We start from the raw sequence: 22,970 nt of genomic DNA, 5'->3' as shown, positions 1-22,970 counted from the left end.
CCGCATCAAAATAGTTAATACCACTGCATGCCCTGAATAAGCAATTACAGTTAAGTGAAACACCATTGTATTAAATAATTATGTTTACCTACATTTCTTTTCCTTTTCTTTTTCTTTCTTTCTTTTTTTTTTTTTTTGAGATGGAGTCTTGCTCTGTTACCCAAGCTAGAGTGCAGTGGTGCCATCTTGGCTCACTGCAACCTCTGCCTTCTGGGTTCAAGCAATTCTCCTGCCTCAGCCTCCCAAGTAGCTGGGATTACAGACATGAGCCACCATGCCCAGTTAATTTTTGTATGTTTAGTAGAGACAGGGTATCACCACGTTCGACAGGCTGGTCTTGAATTCCTGACCTTAGGTGATCTCCTTGGCCTCACAGAGTGCTGGGATTACATGGAACCCGACCCATTAACTATATTTTAATTTAGTTTGTAGTTTAGTTTAGACAGTGTATACATTTATATTACTTTTATGACTAAAAGCTGTAACAATGTGGTAGTTGTATTTTGTTATATAGTAACATTATAATTAAAAGTATCAGCAGACCCTGAAGTGTTCAGGAAGAAATTTTTCTCTTGAAAGAATGTAGCCTACTCAACTTTAAGAAAGACTACTCTACACCACTACCAGAGGACCTTTCTCAATCACGAATATAATTGTGTCTCCATCCTGATTAAATTTTTTCAGTGGCTTCCTAAGTCTTTAATCTAAGGATAAAATTTAAACTGCTTTGCATGGACCATAAACCTTTCCTTTCCTATTGACCTCCCTCCCTCTTCTCACTTTATACTCCAAGTAAACTGAACTCCTTGTTCCCTTGCAACACTTTCTCTTGCCTCTGTGCCTTTGCATGTATGATTCTCTGTGCTTGGCACGCACTCCTCACAGGTATCAATCAGACAAACTCAGTCTTCAGTACTATCTTACTTCCCTAGGTACACTTATGGATATAAACTATGTCTGTCCTTTCACTTTATTAATTTATTTATATAGCTTTTTTTTTTTTTTTTTTTTTTTTTTTTTTTTTTTTTTTGAGACAGAGTCTTGCTCTATTGCCCAAGCTGGAATGTAGTGGTGTGATCTCAGCTCACTACAACTTCCACCTCCCAGGTTCAAATGATTCTCCTGCCTCAGCCTTCTGAGTAGCTGGGATTACAGGCATGCACTACCACACCCAGCTATTTTTAAAATATTTTTAGTAGAAACAGGGTTTCACCATGTTGATCAGGCTTGTCTCAAACTCCTGACCTTGTGATGCACCCGCCTCGGCCTCCCAAAGTGCTGGGATTACAGGTGTGAGCCACTGGGCCCAGCCTTATTTATGTAGTTATTAATTCATCTATGTAAGTGAATGTGGAAATAGTGGGAATAGGTATTGCATAGTGGTTAAAAGTGCTGGTTCTGGCATCAGATTGCCTGAATTTGCATCTTCCCTCTTTCACCTCCTGAACATGTGAGTTTTTCTTCTGGTAATGGGGTGTGGTGGGGTGAGGGTCCTGTGCATGGGTAGGCAGTCTTGTGTGGATAGAATCTCCCACCAGTGCCAAAGGAGGGAGCACCTGAGCTTTCTTATTAACTAGCCCAGATGTGGGCCACAGGGGGAAGAAAAAGTGGTGAGCATTAAAAATGATCAGGAATCAAACATCAAAAAAATAGACTTAAACTCTATCAAGGCTTAGTCTAGCTCTAGGGAACCTATGGCAAGACTTCCTGATAACTCTCTTCCTGGGTCTGGGCTTGGTTTCTAACTCATGATAGCACAGGACTATTGTACAGCTTAATATATGTCTAGTTGGAGACAGAGATGCCAATCTTTTCCTTATTCTCTACTGTGGTTCTCTTGGGTTCCCATTGCTTAGTTTGGTTGAGGGGAGGATAGGGAAAAGGGACTTTGTCTTCCTCCACAGAGAGGGGAGAAAAATGACACATTTCTCACTAGGCTGGCAATTCTCTACCTCAATGCCTGTCATCAATCCATCTTCCAAATTTATATGATGCTGCTTTTTGGCTGGAATGAGTGACGGGAGGTGATAATTGTGGACTGATTCTGCTATCTTAGATTTTATAGAGTGTTGGGATAATTATTACTCATTGTTTTCAGCTTTGGAGCCTTAATTCAAATTCTGAGACCATAGGAAAAGCCCTCATTCAACATCCAGTTATATACAGAGGAGGAGGGAAATAACTTTCCTTGGGATGGCAGAGTATAAAACTGAGAACAGATGCAGGTGAATTAGCTTCCTTCCTTCCTTCCTTCCTTCCTTTCTTCCTTCTTTCCTTCCTTCCTCCCTTCCTCCCTCCCTATTTTCTCTTTTCTTTTCTTCTTTTCTTTCTTTCAACAGAGTCTCATTCTGTTGCCCACACTGGAGTGCAATGGCACAATCTTGGCTCACTGCAACCTCTGCCTCCTGGATTCAAGCAAGTTTTCTGCCTTATTCTCCCTCGTGGTTGGTATTATAGGTGTGTACCACCATGTCCACTATTTTATTTTTAAGAGATGAGGGTTTCAATATGTTGGCCAGGCTGGTCTTGAACTCCCGACCTCAGGTGATCCGCCTGCCTCTTAAAGTACAGGCATGAGCCATTGTGCACAGCCAGATGCAGGAGAATTAGAAGGTTTGCTTAAGGGAGGATGGGAAAAATTTGTTTGGCTTCAGTCTCTAGTGAACCTTGAGGCAAGAGCAGCAGCTGAGAGTAAGCAGGGAAAAGAAGGTATATGAAGTTTAGGGAGGAAGTTATTTTGGGGGATGGAAGAATAAGTCTGCTCAAGAAACACAGTGGGATTGCTGGACAGTGGTGGCTTGCTACATTCCCTTTGAGGTTTGTGATCATGGATTTCAAGGGAAACCAGTCTATTCAGTTGGGTGACTTTTTTTTTTTTTTTTTCCTAGCAAATTGTACCTGTTTGGCGCAGGCATGGAAAAAGCGAATGGCAGGATTCATCTAGGGTTGGCATTTTCTAGGTGCTATGGACTACATTGTGTCCCTTCACCCTTCAAATTAATATGTTGAAGCTCAGCTGGGCATGGTGGTTCATGCCTGTAATCCCAGCACTGTGGTAGGCTGAGGCGGGAGGATCACTTGAGGCCAGAAGTTTGAGACCAGCCAACATGGTGAAACAAAAATACAAAAAAATTAGCCAGCTGTGGTGGTGTGTGCCTGTAATCCCAGCCACTTGGGTGGCTGAGGCATGAGAATCACTTGAACCTAAGAGGTGGAGGTTGCAATGAACCAAAATTGTGTGATGGCACTGCAGTTTGGGTGACCAGAGTGAGACCTTGTCTCCAAAAAAGAAAAGAAAAAGAAAAAATTTGATGTTGAAGCTCTAACCCCCAATGTGGCTGCATTTGGAGTAAGGCAGTAATTAAGTTTAAATGAAGTCATGAGGGTGGAGCTCTGATAGGATTAGTGTCCTTATAAGAAGATACACTGGAGAACTTCTGGGCTTTTCCTCTCTCCTCATCATGTGAGGACTGTGAAAAGGCAGCCATCTACAAGCCAGGAAGAAAGCCCCTTCCAAGGACAGACTCTGCCAGAACTTGATCTGGGACTACTAGTTTCCACAACTGTGAGAAAGTACATTTCTATTGTTTAAGTCACCCAGTTTATGGTATTTTGTTATGGCAGCCACGCTGACTAATACACTAGGCAAGGATAACTGAGGGAGAAGGGGAAAAAGGAGTTATGTATGTTTGCAGGAGAGTGATTATAAGGATGGGATCATGAAATCTAGGCTAGACAAGGTGCTCTGGACATGAAGCCAAGAGAAAGTTGATGAATGGATCAATGGATCAAATGTTAAATTATACCAATGAGGATAAAAGGTGGTGGTTGTTTTCAAGGTTCATTTGTGTTGTAGTATGTATCACTACATTATTCCCTTTTGTGGCTGAATAATATTTCATTGGATGGCTATACTATGTTTTCTTTATCCACTTATCAGTTGATGGACATTTGGTTTGTTTTCAGAAGGAAGGTTTGTTTTCTGACATTTGTAGTTAAAAAAGTTTCGTATCCATGGCGAGTGTGAATGTCACAACAATGTCAATTGAACAGTTTTCATAAGGATTGTATGTGTAATGGACACTGCACTATACAGAATACAGACTGCTGCACTATACAGAATACAGACTGTGTACTTGGGAAAATCAAGGAAGAATATGTTCACATATTTAGTTATCCAATTGGTCCAGAGTCCCAGAACTGCTCAGTTTGTTTGTCCCTAGGGAAGATACAGAAGATATGTCTGCTACTAATAGCAGCGATATCTGCTATTTTCATTGTCTGTGAAAAATAAGCATTTATCTAAAAATTATGCTTTTGGCTTAATGTTTGTGTTTTACTTTTTAATATTTTTATTTAAGAAACAAACCAACCTACTCTTCGTTGTCATGGGTTCAGTTAGAAAGCTGTGACTAAATAGTACCACTGGCCCGCAGTTTGTGCTCTGGGGAAAGCAATAACAGAGGTTAGAACATTTCCCTCCTTTGGAATGGTTACCCAGCCCTCTTGATACAGGTAGCAGGTATCTCTTTTGTATCTTCCCTAAGAACAAACTAATTACGCAGTACTGGGGTTCCGGACCAATTGGAAAACTAAAAACTCCTATCTTAAGGCAGAGGGTAGCAGCAGGTATGCTGCTCTGGACATGAAGCCAAGAGAAAACCCCAACCCTAGATGAATCCTACCATTCACTTTTTCCATGCCTGCGCCAAACAGGTCCAATTTGCTAGGAAAAGAAAGTCACCCAACTATACTGTTTTCCCTTGAAATTATCACAAACCGCAAAGGGCACATAGCAAGGCACCACTGTCCAGCAATCCCACCGTGTTTCTTGAATAGACTTACTCTTTCATCCTCCAAAATAACTTCCTTAGATATGCCTGGATGATACTCGCTGCTGCAGTTTTGTTTTGTTTTGTTTTTTAATTACAATAAGGGATAGTAAAAACCTCTTTCAGCCTGTTTTTGTCTCTTGGTATACAGAACGTTTCCTTCATTCCAACAGAAGAGAATCAGAAACGGTCTGCCTCTAAAAAGAATCACTCCTAGTTTTTCCAGATCTTAAAACAGCAAGGTTCAATGTCTAGACCCTCAGTGTCATGAGTGTTGCTCTGTGTCATGCCACTGCCCATCACCATTTTGGTTATTTGGTACTTCTACCACCACACTGCTGATGCTTTCGTACATGAAACTGAGTGTCACAAACTGCTGCAGAAAAAGTTTTACTGATCTGTGATAAACAGAATCAATTCACAAGTAGTCTTTAGTGTTTACATGTGTGTCCTTAGGATTTCAACTAAATGTAGTACCCCCCTTTCACCCCATGCCACTGGATTGTTGTCTAACTTTTCATGTTAGTTAATTGTGCTAAGGATAGTGGGATCATTGTTCTCTCTCACAAAACAAAACAGTTCCTTTAAAATCAGGATAAATGAACAGTAATTGAGCACAAAAGCCTGACCTTGCCAACATAGCATTACATGCTTAGTCAAATTAGTTTAGACCATTATGGTTCATATTAATTATGTTTGTCATTTGTAATTGAATTAAAATTTGGAGGAGAATTTTGAAATTGTTTTGGTCAATTATGCTAATGGGAATTTCAGAACATATTAACATTTTCTCTTGCTCCTTAAAATTGTTCTGTGTTTTGTTAACAGAGTAATTATGTCTTTGATCTGATTTTGGAATAGGCTATTTGTAATGTTAGCTCAGGGACAATGTGGAAACCATTCTTCACCCAATTTTCTCTGGTTCCCTTTGGCAATCAACATAAGGCTGATCAGGAGAGAGGCAATCCATACATTTGAATTTTGGCTCACTGTGTAAGATGATACCATTAACCCAAATTTAGAATATCTTGGAGTAACTTAAGACTTTCTACTAAAATATAGTTACTGCATCTTGGATATGAAACAGGTGGCTCAGCAGACAAGCATGAGCTGTTGTAATAAATGGACTATTATATGCCAAAGAAGCTTTACATTATCATCATTAACCCTCATTAAAATCACAAGCTTTTAGCTTCTCACAGCTTGTTTTCTTTTAAAGAGATGATGTTCAAGGTTATGCAGTATTCTTTGAAGTGTTTATATTTAAAATAAAATCTCTCTTTGTGCTTATGTTTGTGCTTCAATCTTATGAGAGAGGTGGCTTTGATGTTGAACAGTAATGTCAACATATATATATATACACACACACACACATATTTGAGATGGATTCTTTCTCTTTCACCCAGGCTGGAGTACAGTGATGTGATCTTTGTTCACTGCAACCTCCACCCCCTGGGTTCAAGTGATTCTCTTGCCTCAGCCTCCCCAAGTAGCTGAGACTATAGGCATGCACCACCATGTACGGCTATTTTTTTTTTTTTTTTTTTTTTAATCTTTAGTAAAGGTGAGGTTTCACCGTGTTGGCCAGGCTGGTCTCAAACTCTTGACCTCAGGTGATCCACCCCGCTTGGCCTCCCAAAGTGCTGAGATTACAGGCATAAGCCACTGAGTCCAGCCAACTTTAATATTTTATTGTCCTTGTCAGACTCTCATATAGCTTTCAAAAATTATTAAGTTCACAGAAATTCTGTTTGGGCACCCACATTTGCAGTTTCTTTCTTTTAGCAATCCTTGTCTCTTTTTATCCTGCCTCTCATATCCATCATTCTCAATATCACTAACCATTCATGGAGCCGATACCATTAGGTGAGAAAGCACAGCAATTTCTTTAGTAAGTGTGTTCACATTTTATCCGTTTAAACACAGACTCTGATGGACTCTAAGCGAAGCAATGCCAGGGTGAAAAGTGTGTACAAGATTTCTCTCAGGCCTCTGCCTGGTTCTCGTTAACCCTCGTTTAATTTGGTTTTGGCCTTAGCTACATGGCCTAGTTTAATTTACCCCCCTGCCCCAATATTTTCTTGTGGAAAATTTTAGTTTTAGTTTTTAACTTTTGTAAAATTTGGTTGCTTTTGTTAAAAGATAAACTTAGGCACATTAAAATTTGGAAGAATTTATTTGTTCAGGCGGAGATTCATGAATTGGGCAGCGCCAGACCTCAAGCAGTCCAGGACTCCACTGAGGTGGTTTGATGGGAAAACTTTTATAAGGTGTTTGTGGAAGAAAGACAAAGAAAATACTTGATTGGTTAAAGTGGAAAGTACCTAGTTAGAGGTTAGTTGGTGGTTTCTGATTGATTAAGCTTAAATGTCATTTTACTGTTGATATTGAGTTAGGTTTTGGTTTGCTAGTAAGGGATGCAAGGTGCCAGAGTTGTTTCAGCCTAATGGCCTCCTAATTAAAGTTTTTAAATACTTTGAATGTTAAGAAAATATACTTCACTCAAGACTTGAGTTCTATACACATTGAAATTGTTATCCCTTTTGATGAAGAGGTAAATCTGGAAGTGATGCTTAAAATATTGGGGTTTGGTTTAATAATGATTTACCGAGTTTGTTGAATACAGACAGTATGTTGTTTTCACATTTATCATTTAAAACTATTAATGTTAACTTTAATTTTAAGTTCCAGGGTACTTGTACAGGATGTGCAGAACCAGAAATACCATTTGACTCACCAATACTATTACCGGGTGTATATCCAAAGGAATATATATCATTCTATTATAGAGATACATGCACATATATGTTCACTGAAGCACTCTTCACATTTATCATTTTATTTAATTGTAGAAAATAGGGGAGCATAGCCATGCAGACTTAGCCTAATATAAATTCATGAGCAATGTACAATTGGGAATGCAAGTGATATGGAAGACATTGTTTTCTTTTCTTTGTTTTTGTTTCTCTGAGATGGAGTTTTGTTCTTGTTGCCCAGGCTGGAGTGTAATGGTGCAGCCTCAGCTCGTTGCAACCTCCACCTCTCAGGTTCAACTGATTCTCCTGCCTCAGCCTCCTAAGTAGCTGGTATTACAGGTGCCCACCACCACACCTGGCCAATGTTTTGCATTTTTATTTTATTTTATTTTATTTTTATTATTATTTTTTGAGACTGAGTCTCACTCTGTCTCCAGGCTGGAGTGCAGTGGCCCTGTTTTGGTTCGCTGCAACCTCTGCCTCCCAGGCTCAAGTGATTCTCCTTCCTCAGTCTCCCGAATGGCTGGGATTACAGGCATGCGCCACCACACCCAGCTAATTTTTGTATTTTTAGTAGAGATGGGGTTTCACCATCTTGGCCAGGATGGTCCTGATCTCTTGAGCTCATGATCCACCCGCCTTGGCCTCCCAAAGTGCTGGGATTACAGGTGTGAGCCACCGTGTCCAGTGTGACTGTTTTCTCTTGAGAAATTTGTAAGGAGACATATGAGTATAATGAGACTATATTTTGAGATATAAACTTATTCCTTTCTCCCAATATTTTATGTTATCCTACCATTCTCCCCAACCTAGGAATTAACTAGGGTACATTAATCTAAGTGACCCTAGGAGAGATTGTTAAAAAGAAGGAAGAAAATAATAAACTCTTACTTTTTGAGTTTCAAAATAGATACAGACCATATTTTGAAAGAAATGCTTTGTGAGACAAAGGGCATAAAGTTCTGCATCCCATAAAAAGTAGATTAAGAAGAATACAGAATGATGTGAGGAGCATTTTTCCAGTGTTTTGAAAAGACAACCTAGAGAGAAGATAAATGTAGGTTGGGGAGGGGCAGTCATAGAGACTTGAAAACTTGAGGATCTGTAATAGATAAGATTTGAGCTGAATGAAATTTCAGTCCCCTAAAGAGTCATGCTCACTTGTGCCTCAGTGATTTTGCTAATGCTGCTTCTACCTTTGTATGCGGCTCAGCTCTTATTTCTGTTGGGAGGCCTGTGTTAGCCCACCCGTCTACCCAGTTTCTGTAATGAGTAAAGGGTTAGCTCAGTAGTCCTGGGTTGCTCAAACTCTGCACATTTCAAAGGTCTTCAGGAAGGGTCCATAAATGGTTCCTGGGAGATAACTTCTGAGCCGTTGAAATATCCTTTCTTGTTTTACTATTTTTTATTTTTATTTTTTATATTTTTTTAATTGCGTTTTAGGTTTTGCGGTACATGTGAAGAACATGCGATTTGCTGCCTTCCTCCCCTTCACCTCTATCTGGCTTTTCTCTCCACGCTATCTCTCCCCAACTCCCCAACCCCCACCCCCTGCTGTCCCTTCCCTATTTCCCCCAACAGACCCCAGTGTGTAGTGCTCCCCTCCCTGTGTCCATGTGTTCTCATTGTTCAACACCCGCCTATGAGTGAGAACATGCGGTGTTTGATTTTCTGCTCTTGTGTCAGTTTGCTGAGAATGATGTTTTCCAGCTTCATCCATGTCCCTACAAAGGACACGAACTCATCGTTTTTGATGGCTGCATAATATTCCATGATGTATATGTGCCACATATTCCCTGTTCAGTCTATCATCGATGGGCATTTAGGTTGGTTGCAGGTCTTTGCTATTGTAAGCAGTGCTGCAATGAACATTCGTGTGCATGCTCTGATAAGACTGTCTTTGTGTACTTGAGACTTTGGTTTACATGGATAGTTTATGTTAACAATGTGATTTATGATGAATGACTGTTTTTGTGTGCCTAAGGCCCTGGGCCATACTGTATCAATCTGACCTCTGGATGCAGGCTGGAGATAGAATAACTACAGTTGGTCATGCAGGTATTCCACACCTATGTGACTGATCCCAATAAAAACTCCTGAACCAAGGCTTCAGTGGGGTTTGTTCCCTGGTTGGCAATACTTTGCACATGTTATCATGCCTTGTTCAACTGGGGGAAATTAAGTGCTGTCTGTGAGACTCCTGAGAGATGACCACTGGAAGCTTGGTCTTGGTTTCTCATGGACTCTGCCCTATGCACTTTTTTTTTTTTTTTTTGGCTGATTTAAGTTTGCATTCTTTTGCTGTAGTAAACCATAACTGTGAGCATAATAGCTTTTCTGGGTCCTGTGAGTCCTTCCAATGCTAATCATCAAACCTGAAGGTGCCCTTGACACTCTTCAATAATTTATTCTACAACAGTTATCGCACTGTTCATTCATCCATCCAATCCATCCATCCATTTAACCAATGAACTATTGAATGCTTGCCATGTCCCAGACATTGTGTTAAGCCTAGAGGTGTAGGAGTAAACATGATAGACACAATCCTTACCATAACTGAGTTTTTAGTCTGGTGGTGAAAAGAGAGAAGTAAACAGATAAATACAATTCAGCATAGGAGCGGCTATTCTAGACATAGTGCAGGGTGCTATAGGGAGCAGAGAGATAAGAGGCCAACCAAAATTAGTGTGGAGGGTGTTAGGTCAAGCTTTCTAGAGTGGGTGAAGAGCTGCTTGCTAAGTAGTCAAGGGACAAAGGGGTAGAAAAGGGTGATAAAGCAAAGGCAACACATATACAAAAACCAGGAAGTGAGAAGAGTGAAATAATTTTGTTGCATCTGGAAAGGAAGACTTTTGCTGTTGTTGTTGTTGTTGTTTTGAGATGGAATCTTGCTCTGTTGCCCAGGCTGGAGTCCAGTGGCGTGATCTCACCACAACCTCAGCCTTCTGGGTTTGAATGATTTGCGTGTCTTAGCCTCCTGAGTAGCTGAGATTACAGGCGCATGCCATTGTGCCCGGCTAATTTTTGTATTTTTAGTAGAGATGGGATTTCACCATGTTGGCCAGGCTGAACTCCCGACCTCAACTAATCTGCCTGCCTTGGCCTCCCAAAATGCTGGGGTTACAGGCATGAGCCACTGTGCCTGGCCTGGAAAGGAATGTTTGAGGGAAAAAGTGTCAAGAGATGAGCCTAGAGAACTATGTAGTGGCTAGAGTCAAGTAAGACATGGTATGCTTCTCTTAGGTGTGAATAAGTCTAGATCTGGGGTGAAAAAAAGTGAGTTCAGGTTTGGCCATGTGGATGTTGTTTAATGGTTTCTTCTTCCCTTCATCTGTAAGTTCCATGAGGTCAGGCAACACAATTTATTAAATATAACCCGTTCTGCTATAAGTCAATAGTATCATTCCTAAGATGCTTATCACTACCTGAAGCATATTATCAAAACCACTGTTTCACTAGATAAAGGAAATTAGGAGTTAGAGAGTTTTTACATGGACAATATCCAAGTTATTTTTGTTGCAGGGATTCCAATAGTAAAGGAATTTTGAATATAAGTATATTTAGTTATTAGATACTAAAAATAATAAAGTATATTAAAACTGACAAAATAAATTTCTTCACTTTCAGTACACTCCACTCCCTCTACTTATTCTTTTGTTTAACCTTTGGCCTTGACCTGGCAATTTTACTTGAAGCACACCTTACAAACATCAAAGGCAAACATAAGAGCAAATGCAGACCCAGGTGAGTAAATATCTGAGAGTAGCCACCCATTCCAGTAGTGTCTCTGTGTCCTGTGCTTCATATACATGTTGTCTACGTAGTCAGCATTAGTTCTCTATCACAATCAAATTATTAAACTGTCGTGGACCGTCCGGACGGGTAGGCACGTCTGCCCGGGGGTCTCTCGACCTGCAAGAGGGTCCCAATACCTGGAAGAGGGAGTGCGCCTGGGAAAATAATAAAGACAGAGAGAGAGAAAGCGAGGCGTCTGGAGGGCTGATAGGCTGTGCCTAAACAGCAAATTTTATTTTTCAAAGGCCAGGAATAAATACATTTTCTTGGCTTTGGTTTAGGTCATAGTAAGAGGAATGTAAATGTATGCCTCACATGGCCTATACAATAGAGAAGTCAGATATGCGATCAATGGTTGTAAAAAGTAACAAAATTTTCTACAATCACAAAGTTTGTTTGCATCCAAACATTATTCACAAAGCTTGTTTATATCCAAACATTATTCACAAGACTTGTTTATATCCAAACATTGTTCACAAGGCTTGTTTATATCCAAACATTGTTCACAAGGCTTGTTTATATCCAAACATCATTCCTCCTGGCTGCAGGTATCTCTGGTTTGACCTTGTTTTAGAACTGAGAGGTGAAAAGGTTTTTTGGTTTTGCTCATCAGAATATCTTTTAATCAGATTCTCCTTTGTCTACTCCTGACTCAACTTAACTCAACTTCCCCATTCAGGAATCTCTGAGTCAGGAATCAAAGCCATCCCTTATGGTGGCATTTTGCTTTGCAAATATTGACAGTTAAACCATTATCTAGGGTACAAGGCAGTTAGGTAAGTAAAGGTTAAAACTTATTCTTAAAGTCATAAAAAGGTTAAAAGCAGGAACTGGTTGCTGGTGGGGGGTTACTCGGTCTAGCAGCAACGCATAGTTTTAGGCCCAAACGATATTGTGGTTGATATTAGAAACTGATCATTCATCTTTCAGTTCCTATATTTCCGGATAGCTCGACTGCCTCCAGTAGGAAACTGTGTTTGGGATCAAAGTCACCATATAGTGAGACTCACGCCTTTTAGGGGTCTCACACGGGAGTGTTCCCCACATTAAACTACTGATCACATTATGGCCTAGGGAAATTATTAAAATTAGCACTGGCCAGGTGTGGTGGCTCACTCCTGTAATCTCAGCACTTTGGGTGGCCGAGGCGGGTGGATCACGAGATCAAGAGATTGAGACCATCCTGGCCAACATGGTGAAACCCCATCTCCACTAAAAATACAAAAATTAGCTGGGCGTGGTGGCACGTGCCTACAGTCCCAATTATTCAGGAGGCTGAGGCAGGAGAATCACTTGAACCTGGGAAGCAGAGGTTGCAGTGAGCTGAGATCATACCATTGCACTCTAGCCTTGGGACAGAGTGAGAGTCCATCACAAATAAATAAATAAACGAATAAAAACAAAAATAATAAAATAATAAAATTAGCATTATTGGAGAAATGGTTGCTATTCATTCCCCATGATATGAAATGGCATCTTTGTAATATGCTCAATTCTAGGTATATATATATATATATTTGGTTTATGATTACAGTAAAGGCTGAGGGGAAGGAGGGACTCCAGGATGACTCCCAGGTTTCTGAGAGATTTAGAGTGTGAGAAAAGATAATGTCAGTGTGCGGCCCGCAGAGACCCTTCCCAAAGCAAATGAGAGCGAGGAGTTGTTAAGCCGAGTCCAGGTTTATTGGGATCTGCGGGCAACCCAGGCGGGAGGGGAGCTGAGCTGCACCCAGCAGCTGCCAGAGAGGGTTTTTATAGGGGCGGCGGCCTGTTTAGGCGAGGTGTTGCGGAGTGATTGGTGGAAGGGAGAGCAGAGGAGGGTTTTCTGCGTGCCAGAAGGGGATTGGTCACCTCTTGGCGGGCTTAGGTTTGAATTTTATTGGCTGTCTTGTTTCTAGGCAGACTACTGCAACTGCCAAGGGGTGGGGGATGGGGGTTGGCTTTAGGTTTGGCGGGTTAAGGCTGAGCAGTGATTGGTCGCCCTGCGCTACCAGGCAGAATAGGGTCTGCAGGCAGACTCCAGGAAGTGAGGGACAAAATGGAGGACTGTGGGTTTTTCTACCAAACAGTCAGTTTTTTAAAATTTATTTATTTATTTAGATGCAGTTTCACTCTTGTTGCCTAGGCTGGAGTGCTTCTCCTGCCTCAGCCTCCCAAATAGCTGGGATTACAGGCACCTGCTACCTTGCATGGCTAATTTTTGTATTTTTCGTAGAGAGGGACTTTTATCATGTTGGCCAGGCTTGTCTCAAACTCCTGACCTCAGGTGATCTGCCTGCCTCAGCCTCCCAAAGTGCTGGGATTACAGGGGTGAGCCACTGTGCCCAGCCATGATGTCAGTTTTTGGTCATGCAAAGTCTGAGGTACTTGTTAATCACTTTGTTCTATAACACAAGGTTGAAAGTAATAAATGGCACAGAGGAAACAGAAATAGAACTCAGATGAATAAAATAAAAATAGGGCCCAGAGAAGGATAAATAATTTCTAGTTTGCAGAAATTAGGAAAAATGAAACAATAGAGAAGGATTGATCTAGGCCTTGAAGGGTTGGTAAGATTTGGATATGGGGATATGATGGGAGGGAAATGTCCAAATGGAGGCACAGGCACCCTCAGGATCTTGTTTGGGAACTACTGAGACTTCCTGTTTGTGTGAATAAAGAGTAAGCTAAAACCAGATGAGGAGGATGTGGCTACTGTGGTAAGTTGGAGCCAAGTCCTGAAAGGCTTTGGGGTTCTGTCTATAATGAGCACTGGACTTTGTATTAGGCAATAAGTTGAATGGAACTATGCTTTAGGAAAAATAATCTCAAGTATTATATAAGATATGTTAGAGGTAGAAAAATTAAAGGCAGACAGGAGTCAGGACACACCACCAGGATGCCAGAAACAGGAATGGACAGGAGGGACCATTGATGAATAAGTGAGAAATTACTGCATTTGAGAATGGGGCTCAGGTCAAAGGTTACAGATGGTTGGATTACAAGGGATTGACAAGATGGTGCTGCCCCTGTAGAAATAAAGGCATCTATAGAAAAACAGGTTTATACTGAACCCCTAGGTCAGGCTCTGAACATTTAGGTACATGCTGTACTAATTTGAAACCAGAGAGATCCATGTAGTGGGTTAAGACACCTTACAAAGCGCAAAAGTTAGCTTTACAAAATGTCAAGTGAATGAAAACAAGGCCAGTGATTTCTTTTCCTTTTTTTTTTGAGATGGAGTTTCGCTCTTATTTCCCAGGCTGGAATGCAGTGGCACAATCTCAGCTCACTGCAACCTCCTCCCAGGTTCAAGCGATTTTTTTACCTCAGCCTCCTGAGTACCTGGGATTACAGGTGCCCACCATCACGTCCAGCTACTTTTTTGTATTTTTAGTAGAGATGGGTTTTTGCCATGTTGGCCAGGCTGGTCTCGAACTCCTGACCTCAGGTGATCCACCCTCCTTGGGCTCCCAAAGTGCTGGGATTACAGGCATGAGCCACAGCGCCTGGCCGCAAGACCAGTGATTTCTGCAAAAGTCTCATGTGTTTTCATATGAGATGAGCGTAATATTTCCAACTTGAGGTAATCTCAAGAGTTTACTAGAAGTTGATATTCATATATTATTTTTAAAAAATTTTCTGCTATCATAAACAAATATTTATGATAACAGAAAATATTTTTACTTATACTACAGAATCCAAAGCACTTTAATAATATATTAATATATGGCCGGATGTGGTGGCTCACGCCTGTAATCCTAGCACTTGGGGAGGCCAAGGTGGGTGGATCACCTGAGGTCAGGAGTTCAAGACCAGCCTGACCAACATGGAGAAACCTCGTCTCTACTAAAAATACACGATATAAAATTTAGCTTTCTTCTATTTTATTTTATATTTATTTTTAGTGCACAAACTATTCACCAGCTTCAAAGGGTTAAAACAAAATAATGGAAATCTCATTTATTGTTTAGCACGCGACAGCCTTTTGACAATAAGAGAATTCGTTTCCCACTAGAGGGCGCTCAGGTGTTGCCTAATTCACTGCTTCAGGTTTTGGGACCTCCTCTGTAACTCGAACTATAAAATGGAATTTTAATTTTAATATTTGTGATGAATTTAAGATTTTAGGATTAATGAAGCAACAACATTTTAAAGCTTTGGTGTGTCTTGTTTTTCCTTTCGTATTGAAAATAGTTACCCAAATGACAGCAATCAAAACTCCCTCCAAAAAGAAAAAAAAAATTAAACTTCCACCATCCCCCAAATCAATTGTTTTTGTTTTCCAGCAAACATGTCTGGTCCGGGTTCATCGCAGGTTTGAGAGTCATAGTTTCTTCTCCATTATTCACCTACTCTAGAACCACTTTTATAGAGAGTGGAGGTGGGGTGGGATGGCCAGAGTGAGATAAACTGTTTCAGGATTTGGTGCAAGGTGCTCATACTAATGTGAGTCCTGCCTTACGTTAGACTGTGCTAATCGTTCTCAAAGTGGTGGCCCCCTGACCAAACTACATCAGCATCACCTGGGAACTTGTTAGAATGCAAATTCTTGGGCCCCACCCCAGACCTATTGAATCAGAACTTCTGTAGGTGGACCCATTCATCTGCATTTTAACAATTTCTCTGAGTGATTCTGATGGATGCCAGAGTTTGAGACCCACTAGGCTAGACACTTGGTTTTTACAAGGCAAACTGCTTTTGGGCAATCCGAGCTCAAGTTTTATTGGTTAGTGCCCCTCTAAGAATCAGGAACAGACTCCCTCCAGGCTAGATCTCAGACTTCAGGTAAATGGCAGTCAGGGTCAAGGTGGTTTTCTACCTGCTTCAAGTTTCTAATGAGAACTTGTCTTTCACCAGTCTCAGCAGGTACACCAGTCCACAGAAAAAAGTTTTGGAAATAGACCATTCACATATACAGGGCACCATGAGAGTTAGTTAAGAATTTATGGCCGGGTGCTGTGGCTCATGCCTGTAATCCTAGCACTATGGGAGGCCCAAGCAGGTGGATCACCTGAGGTCTGGAGTTTGAGACCAGCCTGGCCAACATGGTGAAACTCCGTCTCTACTAAACATACAAAAAATTAGCTAGGCATGAGGTGGGTGCCTGTAATCCCAGCTACTCAGGAGGCTGAGGCAAGAGATTCATTTGAACCCGGGGGGCAGAGGTTGCAGTGGGCCAAGATTGCGCCTTTGCACTTCAGCCTCAGCAAGAGCAAAGCTCTGTCTCAATAAATAAATAAATAAATAAATAAATAAGAATTTTTGAGATGTGGTGCATGCCTGTAGTCTCAGCTACTTTGGAGGCTGAGGTAGGAAGATCGTTTAAGAGTTTGAGACCAGCCTGGGCAACATAATAAGATACTCCTCCTAAAAATAAATTTAGGAGATGAAGTTTAGCTTGATAATTAGTTACATAGGTTCAGGTGCCAGTTTGCCCACTTCAGATAACAGCTCCGTGTGATATTGGACAAGTTATTTTATCTCTCTGTAACTCAGTTTCTTTATCTGCAAACTGTGCGTAATAATACCTATCATTAAGTTTTTTTGAAGAGGAAATCAAATGAAATTTCTAACACTTACAACAGTCCTTGGCACTAAATATCTGTTTAAAAATTCTATGCTTTGCATAGATCTTCTACCATCCTACCAACACAATTCTATTCTCCTTGGCCAGCAACAAAGCAAACATAACCCCACCTTTTTCCAATTTTTACAGGAATGTCTTAATATAAACAATTCTCATCACATTTACTCAGGTGACAGGAGTCCTGGGAGCTCCTTTGGAGTTGGACAGAACTTCTCTTTTTATCTCAGCGCTCCCACCTAATAGGTCTGACTTTGAGCAAATTATTTAACCTCTCTTTAAATTTCACTTTCTTTCTCATTTGTAAAATAGGGATGATAATAATTATCTAATAGAGTCCATGCGAGAGAGAGGAATACAATTAGAGGGTAAATTGTGGAAATAAGGCACCATTATGTGTATATTACTGTTCCAGGAAATGCTGTAGAGCATAGGGGTAGTTCTAGCCACATGATAGGGCTAGATACCCATTAGTTCCTTTTCTTTTAAAGCTTTGTACATTTTGAATATTCAAGGTCCTTTTAAACTGTCAGAGTGGGCTGGGACTAGTGGCTTATGCCTGCAATCCTAGGACTTTGGGAGGTCAAGGTGGGAGCATGGCTTGAGCCCTGGTTTTCAAGGCTACAGTGAGCTATGATTGTGCCACTGTGCTCCACCCTTTTGGGCCAGATTTTCTATTCTTTTCCCTTCCGGATCACAAAGCTTATATTTCTGTTGCAGGAAACTTGCAATATTCAATAAACATAAATGAGAAATGAACATCACTAGTCCTTCTCCAGAAGAAAACATCACTAATGTTTTAGAGGATTTCCTGATAGACTTTTCCCCCTCTGCTGAAATAAAATTGCTATCATAATGCATGTTCAGTTTTCCCTCCTGCCTCTTCTTGGCCGGGCATGGCTTTCTCTGGCTTGGGTTTTCCCTTCTTTTCCTACCTTTCCTCCCATCCCAGCCAACCCTGATGCTTCAGATAAGGTGAGTCTCCCTGCTAGACACTTTCATAGCGTGCTGTGCTCACTCTGGACAGCATTCCTCATGCTCTGTAATTTGTGTGATGGTGTGAGTTGTCTCTGTCTGTGACTGAACTGCAAGCTCTGGGAGAGTAGGAGCTGTGTCTGTTTACCCACAACCGGATGCCAAGTGCCAGCACAATGCTGGACCCATAGTGTGCCCGCAACAAATCATTTTTGAATGAGTGAATAAGTAAATGAAGAATTTTTAAAGCATTTTTCCACACTGGACATGACTTTATTTTATTATTTATTTATTTTGGATGTGATTTTAAACAGCAGATTTTAACTGGTGGATGTCCAGGGGTAGATGAAGTGTTCTCTCAGGATTTCAGATAACTCCATGGTTCACTGAAGCAGCCTGTTATGGCAGAAGGATTCCTGCCCTAGGAATGAACAGACCCACATTCTCCTTTTTGCTCTACAGTTCCTCTGATCTAAAGCAAGTCACTGAGCCTCATTTTCCTTATCTACTCTGCTTCTCTCCCAAAGAATCTCACACATCAAATAAAAAAATTCACGAGAAAGCCCTTCTCAAATTGCAAAAGCTCATAAAAATATGTAGGGAGGGTTGTTCAAAACATATTTTGCTTTATGGACATATGGAGACACTTGCTAATTAAATTTGCACTAAGGTGCTAACTTTCAAACTTCAAGTTGATTATGTTTCCAAGACAATCTTCTGTTTCAAAACTTAATAATTAGAAATAATCAGCCCAGTGCGGTGGCTCTCCCTGTATTCCCAGCACTTTGGGAGGCTGAGGCAGGCGGATCACCTGAGGTTGGCAGTCCGAGACCAGCCTGGCCAACATGGAGAAGCCCTGTCTTTACTAAAAATACAAAAATTTGCTGGGTGTGGTGGCATATGTATGCCTTGAGAGGCTGAGGCAGGAGAATCGCTTGAACCTGGGAGGCGGAGGTTGAGGTGAGCCGAGATCATGCCATTGCACTCCAGCCTGGGCAACAAGAGTGAAACTCTGTCTCAATAATAATAATAATAATAATAATATAATAATTGTGAGTCTGAATGTCTTTAGTAGCCAAAATACATTAACAACTACTTTATTTCATAAGGGCAGATATTTTAGACTTTGTTTCAGTTTTGTACTTAAAAGATTGCGATAGATAACTATGGTATGTTGTGATAATAGAAACTTAGATTTATGTTTCTTTCAAATTTCATTGGGCTGAGGCAGTCAAGATATTTTTTTGACAGACTAGCCAATGAATGTAAATTACATAGATTATTTTAAAAATAAACCTTAGTTTTAAATTTTTTCTTTTTTTAAAAAATAAAATAAGCTTTTTTACTGATGTATAACATACATGCAAAAGAGTGTTTAAATCATCAATATTTTGAGGAATGTTAACAAATGAAATAGACCTAATGTAATCAATAGTGAGGTAAAAAAAGAACATGTCCGGCATCTAGAAGCCCCTCTCCTTGTGCTTTTCCAGCTATCACCCCAGGAAGAAAACCTTAATTCTGACTTCTGTCATCAGAGACTCGTTTTTCTTGTTTTAAACCTTTAAAGATGAAATTATACACTGTGTTGTAAACTTTTATGCTTGGCTTCTTTTACTCAAAGTTATTCATTCATTTTATTGCCTGTAACAATAATGTGTTATTCTTATTTTTTTTTAACACTGCAGGAATATGTTTATTTTTGAGATCTATTGCGCATCACGGTGAATATAGTTAATAACAGAACACTGTACATTTCAAAATTGCTAGGAGTGTACATTTCAATGATCTCATCACAAGAAATGTTAAATATGTTGGGGTGATGGATATGTTAGCTAGGTTGATTCAGTTATTTCACATTGTATTCAAAGACCATAATAGCACTTGGTATCACATTATGTATATAGAATTATAAATGGTCAACTTTGAAATTTTTCTAATCTTTTTATTAATGGAGACTGGATCTTGTTATGTTACCAGCCTGGTAACTCCTGGGATCTTGAACTTCTGGGATCAAGTAATCCTCTAGACTTGGCTTCCCAAAATGCTGGGATTACAAGCCTGGGCCACTCAACCCGCCCAAACCCTAGTTGTTGAATGTACTCTGTACCTTATTCAACAGGAAAGGAATATGGGAAAATTTGGAATTTCCAGAATGGAGCTAATATCTTTGTGATATGATTAATATTCATATTTAAAGGTGGGATGAAAGAAAGTTTCCCACCAAGGTCTTAGATGCCAAGAATTGGAATAAGTAACCCCTATAACTAAATTTTTTTGGTTGATTCTTTGGTAGTTTTCCATTGTATCTTAAATAAGCTTGGTTTTGTTTTAGGTTATGTGATGGTGCTTGAAATGTGTACATATTGAGGACATAAAACATTTTGGAGAACAGATAATAATTGAAAGGATGATAGAAAGAAAGACCAGTCTCTTACTGTCTGTGAAGATTTGTAAGTACATAGAAAAAAGTGAGGCAGTGTTTGCTGATTTTATTTTTTTAATAACTCCAACACACTCTATTGAAAAGGAACATTTTTCTTTTCTTTCTTTGTAACATCAGTTAGTAAACACAAAGCATTTTAGAAGAGGAAAATACTTTAAAAGTTCAATCTCCCTGTTTCATAAATAATATCTAACTTTTACAAAGAAGTTTACAATTACTTCCAGATAACATGATTTCATAGACTGCTCAGAACTCTATTATTACCCTCAATTTAAAATGAGGAAATGGAGACTCAGAGGACTTAAATGACTGTCTGAGGTCACAGAGATAAACATAATAATGATAGATAATATTAATTGAGCACTTACTCTATGCCAAACTTTCCTTATGCATGATCACATTTAATCCTCACAATGGGCTTATTACCTCTTACATAATATGTGACAAGCTAGCATTATAAATCAGTGCTAAGAAACTGGTATAACTGACTTTTTTTTTCCTGGATGCTCTTCTATAGATGCAACCTAAATATTGAATAAAATCAATATTATTTTATATATTTGGCATAGTATCATATTGTATATGTATGAGGTCGATTGGTTAAATAAATAATATTCTCAGTTTACGGATGAGAAAACATGGACATGGAGAATTAAAAGACTCCCATAGTGGTACTGTGCTAGCTAACACTGATGAGCAGAGGCAAGAATCCAGTTATTTACACCACACCAGCTTCTTTTCTCTGACTTGTGTCTCAGAATGCGGAGTGGGCAATTGGTGACTTGGATCCAAAGCTAAGGACAAAGAGGCACCAAGAATCTCATATTCTGAGTTTTGGAGGCCAAGTGCCTACTCCAGGATTTAGTAAAAGTCAGGCAAACTGACTAGGCATTCCCCTAATCATCATCTGACACTCAGCCACTCCTCATTCCCAATCCATTTAAACTTTTGACTAGACAGGGGAGACAGGCATGTGATGAGAGTCTCAAATCTTTGGTGAAAAGTACAGTGGCTCCTGCTTTGAAGCCAAAAACTGGGTGCCCTTAGGACAACCTACAAAGAGTGGGATTAAGTGAGAAGAATGATACCTTATTTCTTAGCTCACACCAGATGATCTGACCCCAGTGCCTATGAGACTAAGGGAATGGAGAATTGAGATAATGAGGCAGAGAGACGTGAGGCAGTGGTGTAGGCCGCACCCACCAAATGGTATGGTAGTGCTGTATTCTTGACCAGGGGTCAAGAAGCCACCATAGAAGTAGCCAGACTTGAGTTGGCCTGCCAGTACTCTACTTAAAAAGATGTTGGGGGAATCAGGGAAAGCAACTGAGGGGGTAGTAGAAGAGCCACATAGAGGGTGCTCCCACATTAAGAAACTGCCCTGGGGAGACTCCTGCAGGTCCCTAATGTACTCCATGGAAAAACCAGTGTTTGAACACCTACCACACAGAGACTGATCAATGGCACCAGCCAAGAGAAGACCACAGCTGCAGGACTGAATGAGACACTGTTCCTCTCTATCTCTGCATCTACTACAAGCCACTACCCCCAAAGGCTGCTACTCAAGAGGGAAGGAAGGTGGAGACTGCACCCCTTTTCCATTTCAGGCCCTGGCCGCAAATGCCTGATCTATCTACAGGAAGGGAGGATTGGACTTCTTCATTTCAAAGCTGTACCCCTTTTCCATTTCAGGCCCTGGCCGCAAATGCCTGATCTATCTACAGGAAGGGAGGATTGGACTTCTTTATTTCAAAGCTGTGAGAGCTGCCTAGAATGTTGTTAAGGGGTGGGAAAGGGAGATTCAGTAGAGCATGGTTAAGGTAGTAAGTGGGGGAGAAAAGGATACTTTATGTATGTAATCAACTGAATTCAGGTTGTGTAGAATAGGCATTACATATGCGCCCCCCATATATATATATATATATATATATATATATATATATATATATACATACATATATATATACCAATATTTATGGATAGCTTTACATCCTTTACAAATATGCAGAAAGTCGTATGGGATGATATTGTCAGGAACTGAGTAGCATTTTAAAAATTATTGCATATCCAAGTGATGAAATTAAGAAAACATGGACCAACAAAAAAAGCTAACCTCATCTTTTCTTCTGAGTTTTCCTTTTGCCTCAGAAGATGTGTTGGTATCTGATCTGCCAGGATGCTAAGAAGTTCTGACTGATAGACTGATAGATTCAAACAGTCAGTATTCAATTAGTGCTTTCCATGGTAAATACCGTAAGAATGAAAGAGTATATAAAAAAATGGTCCTGGCCAGGTAACAGTGGCTCACATCTGTAATCCTAGCACTTTGGGAAGCTAGGTGGATGGATCACTTGAGCCTAGGAATTCAAGACCAGCCTGGACAGTATGGCAAAACCCTGTCTCTACAAAAAATACAAAAAAATTAGCTGGGCTTGGTGGTACATGCCTGTAGTCTCAGCTACTCAGGAGGCTGAGGTGGGAGGATTGCTTGAGTCCAGGAGGTTGAGGCTACAGTGAGCTATGATCATACCACTGCATTACAGCCTGGATGATGGAGTGTGATTCTATCTCAAAAAACAAACACACAAACAAAAAAACTT

This window comes from Saimiri boliviensis, chromosome 1, assembly GCF_048565385.1.
Source record: "Saimiri boliviensis isolate mSaiBol1 chromosome 1, mSaiBol1.pri, whole genome shotgun sequence".
NCBI lineage: Eukaryota > Metazoa > Chordata > Mammalia > Primates > Cebidae > Saimiri > Saimiri boliviensis.
Note: the sequence above shows the minus strand (reverse complement) of the source record.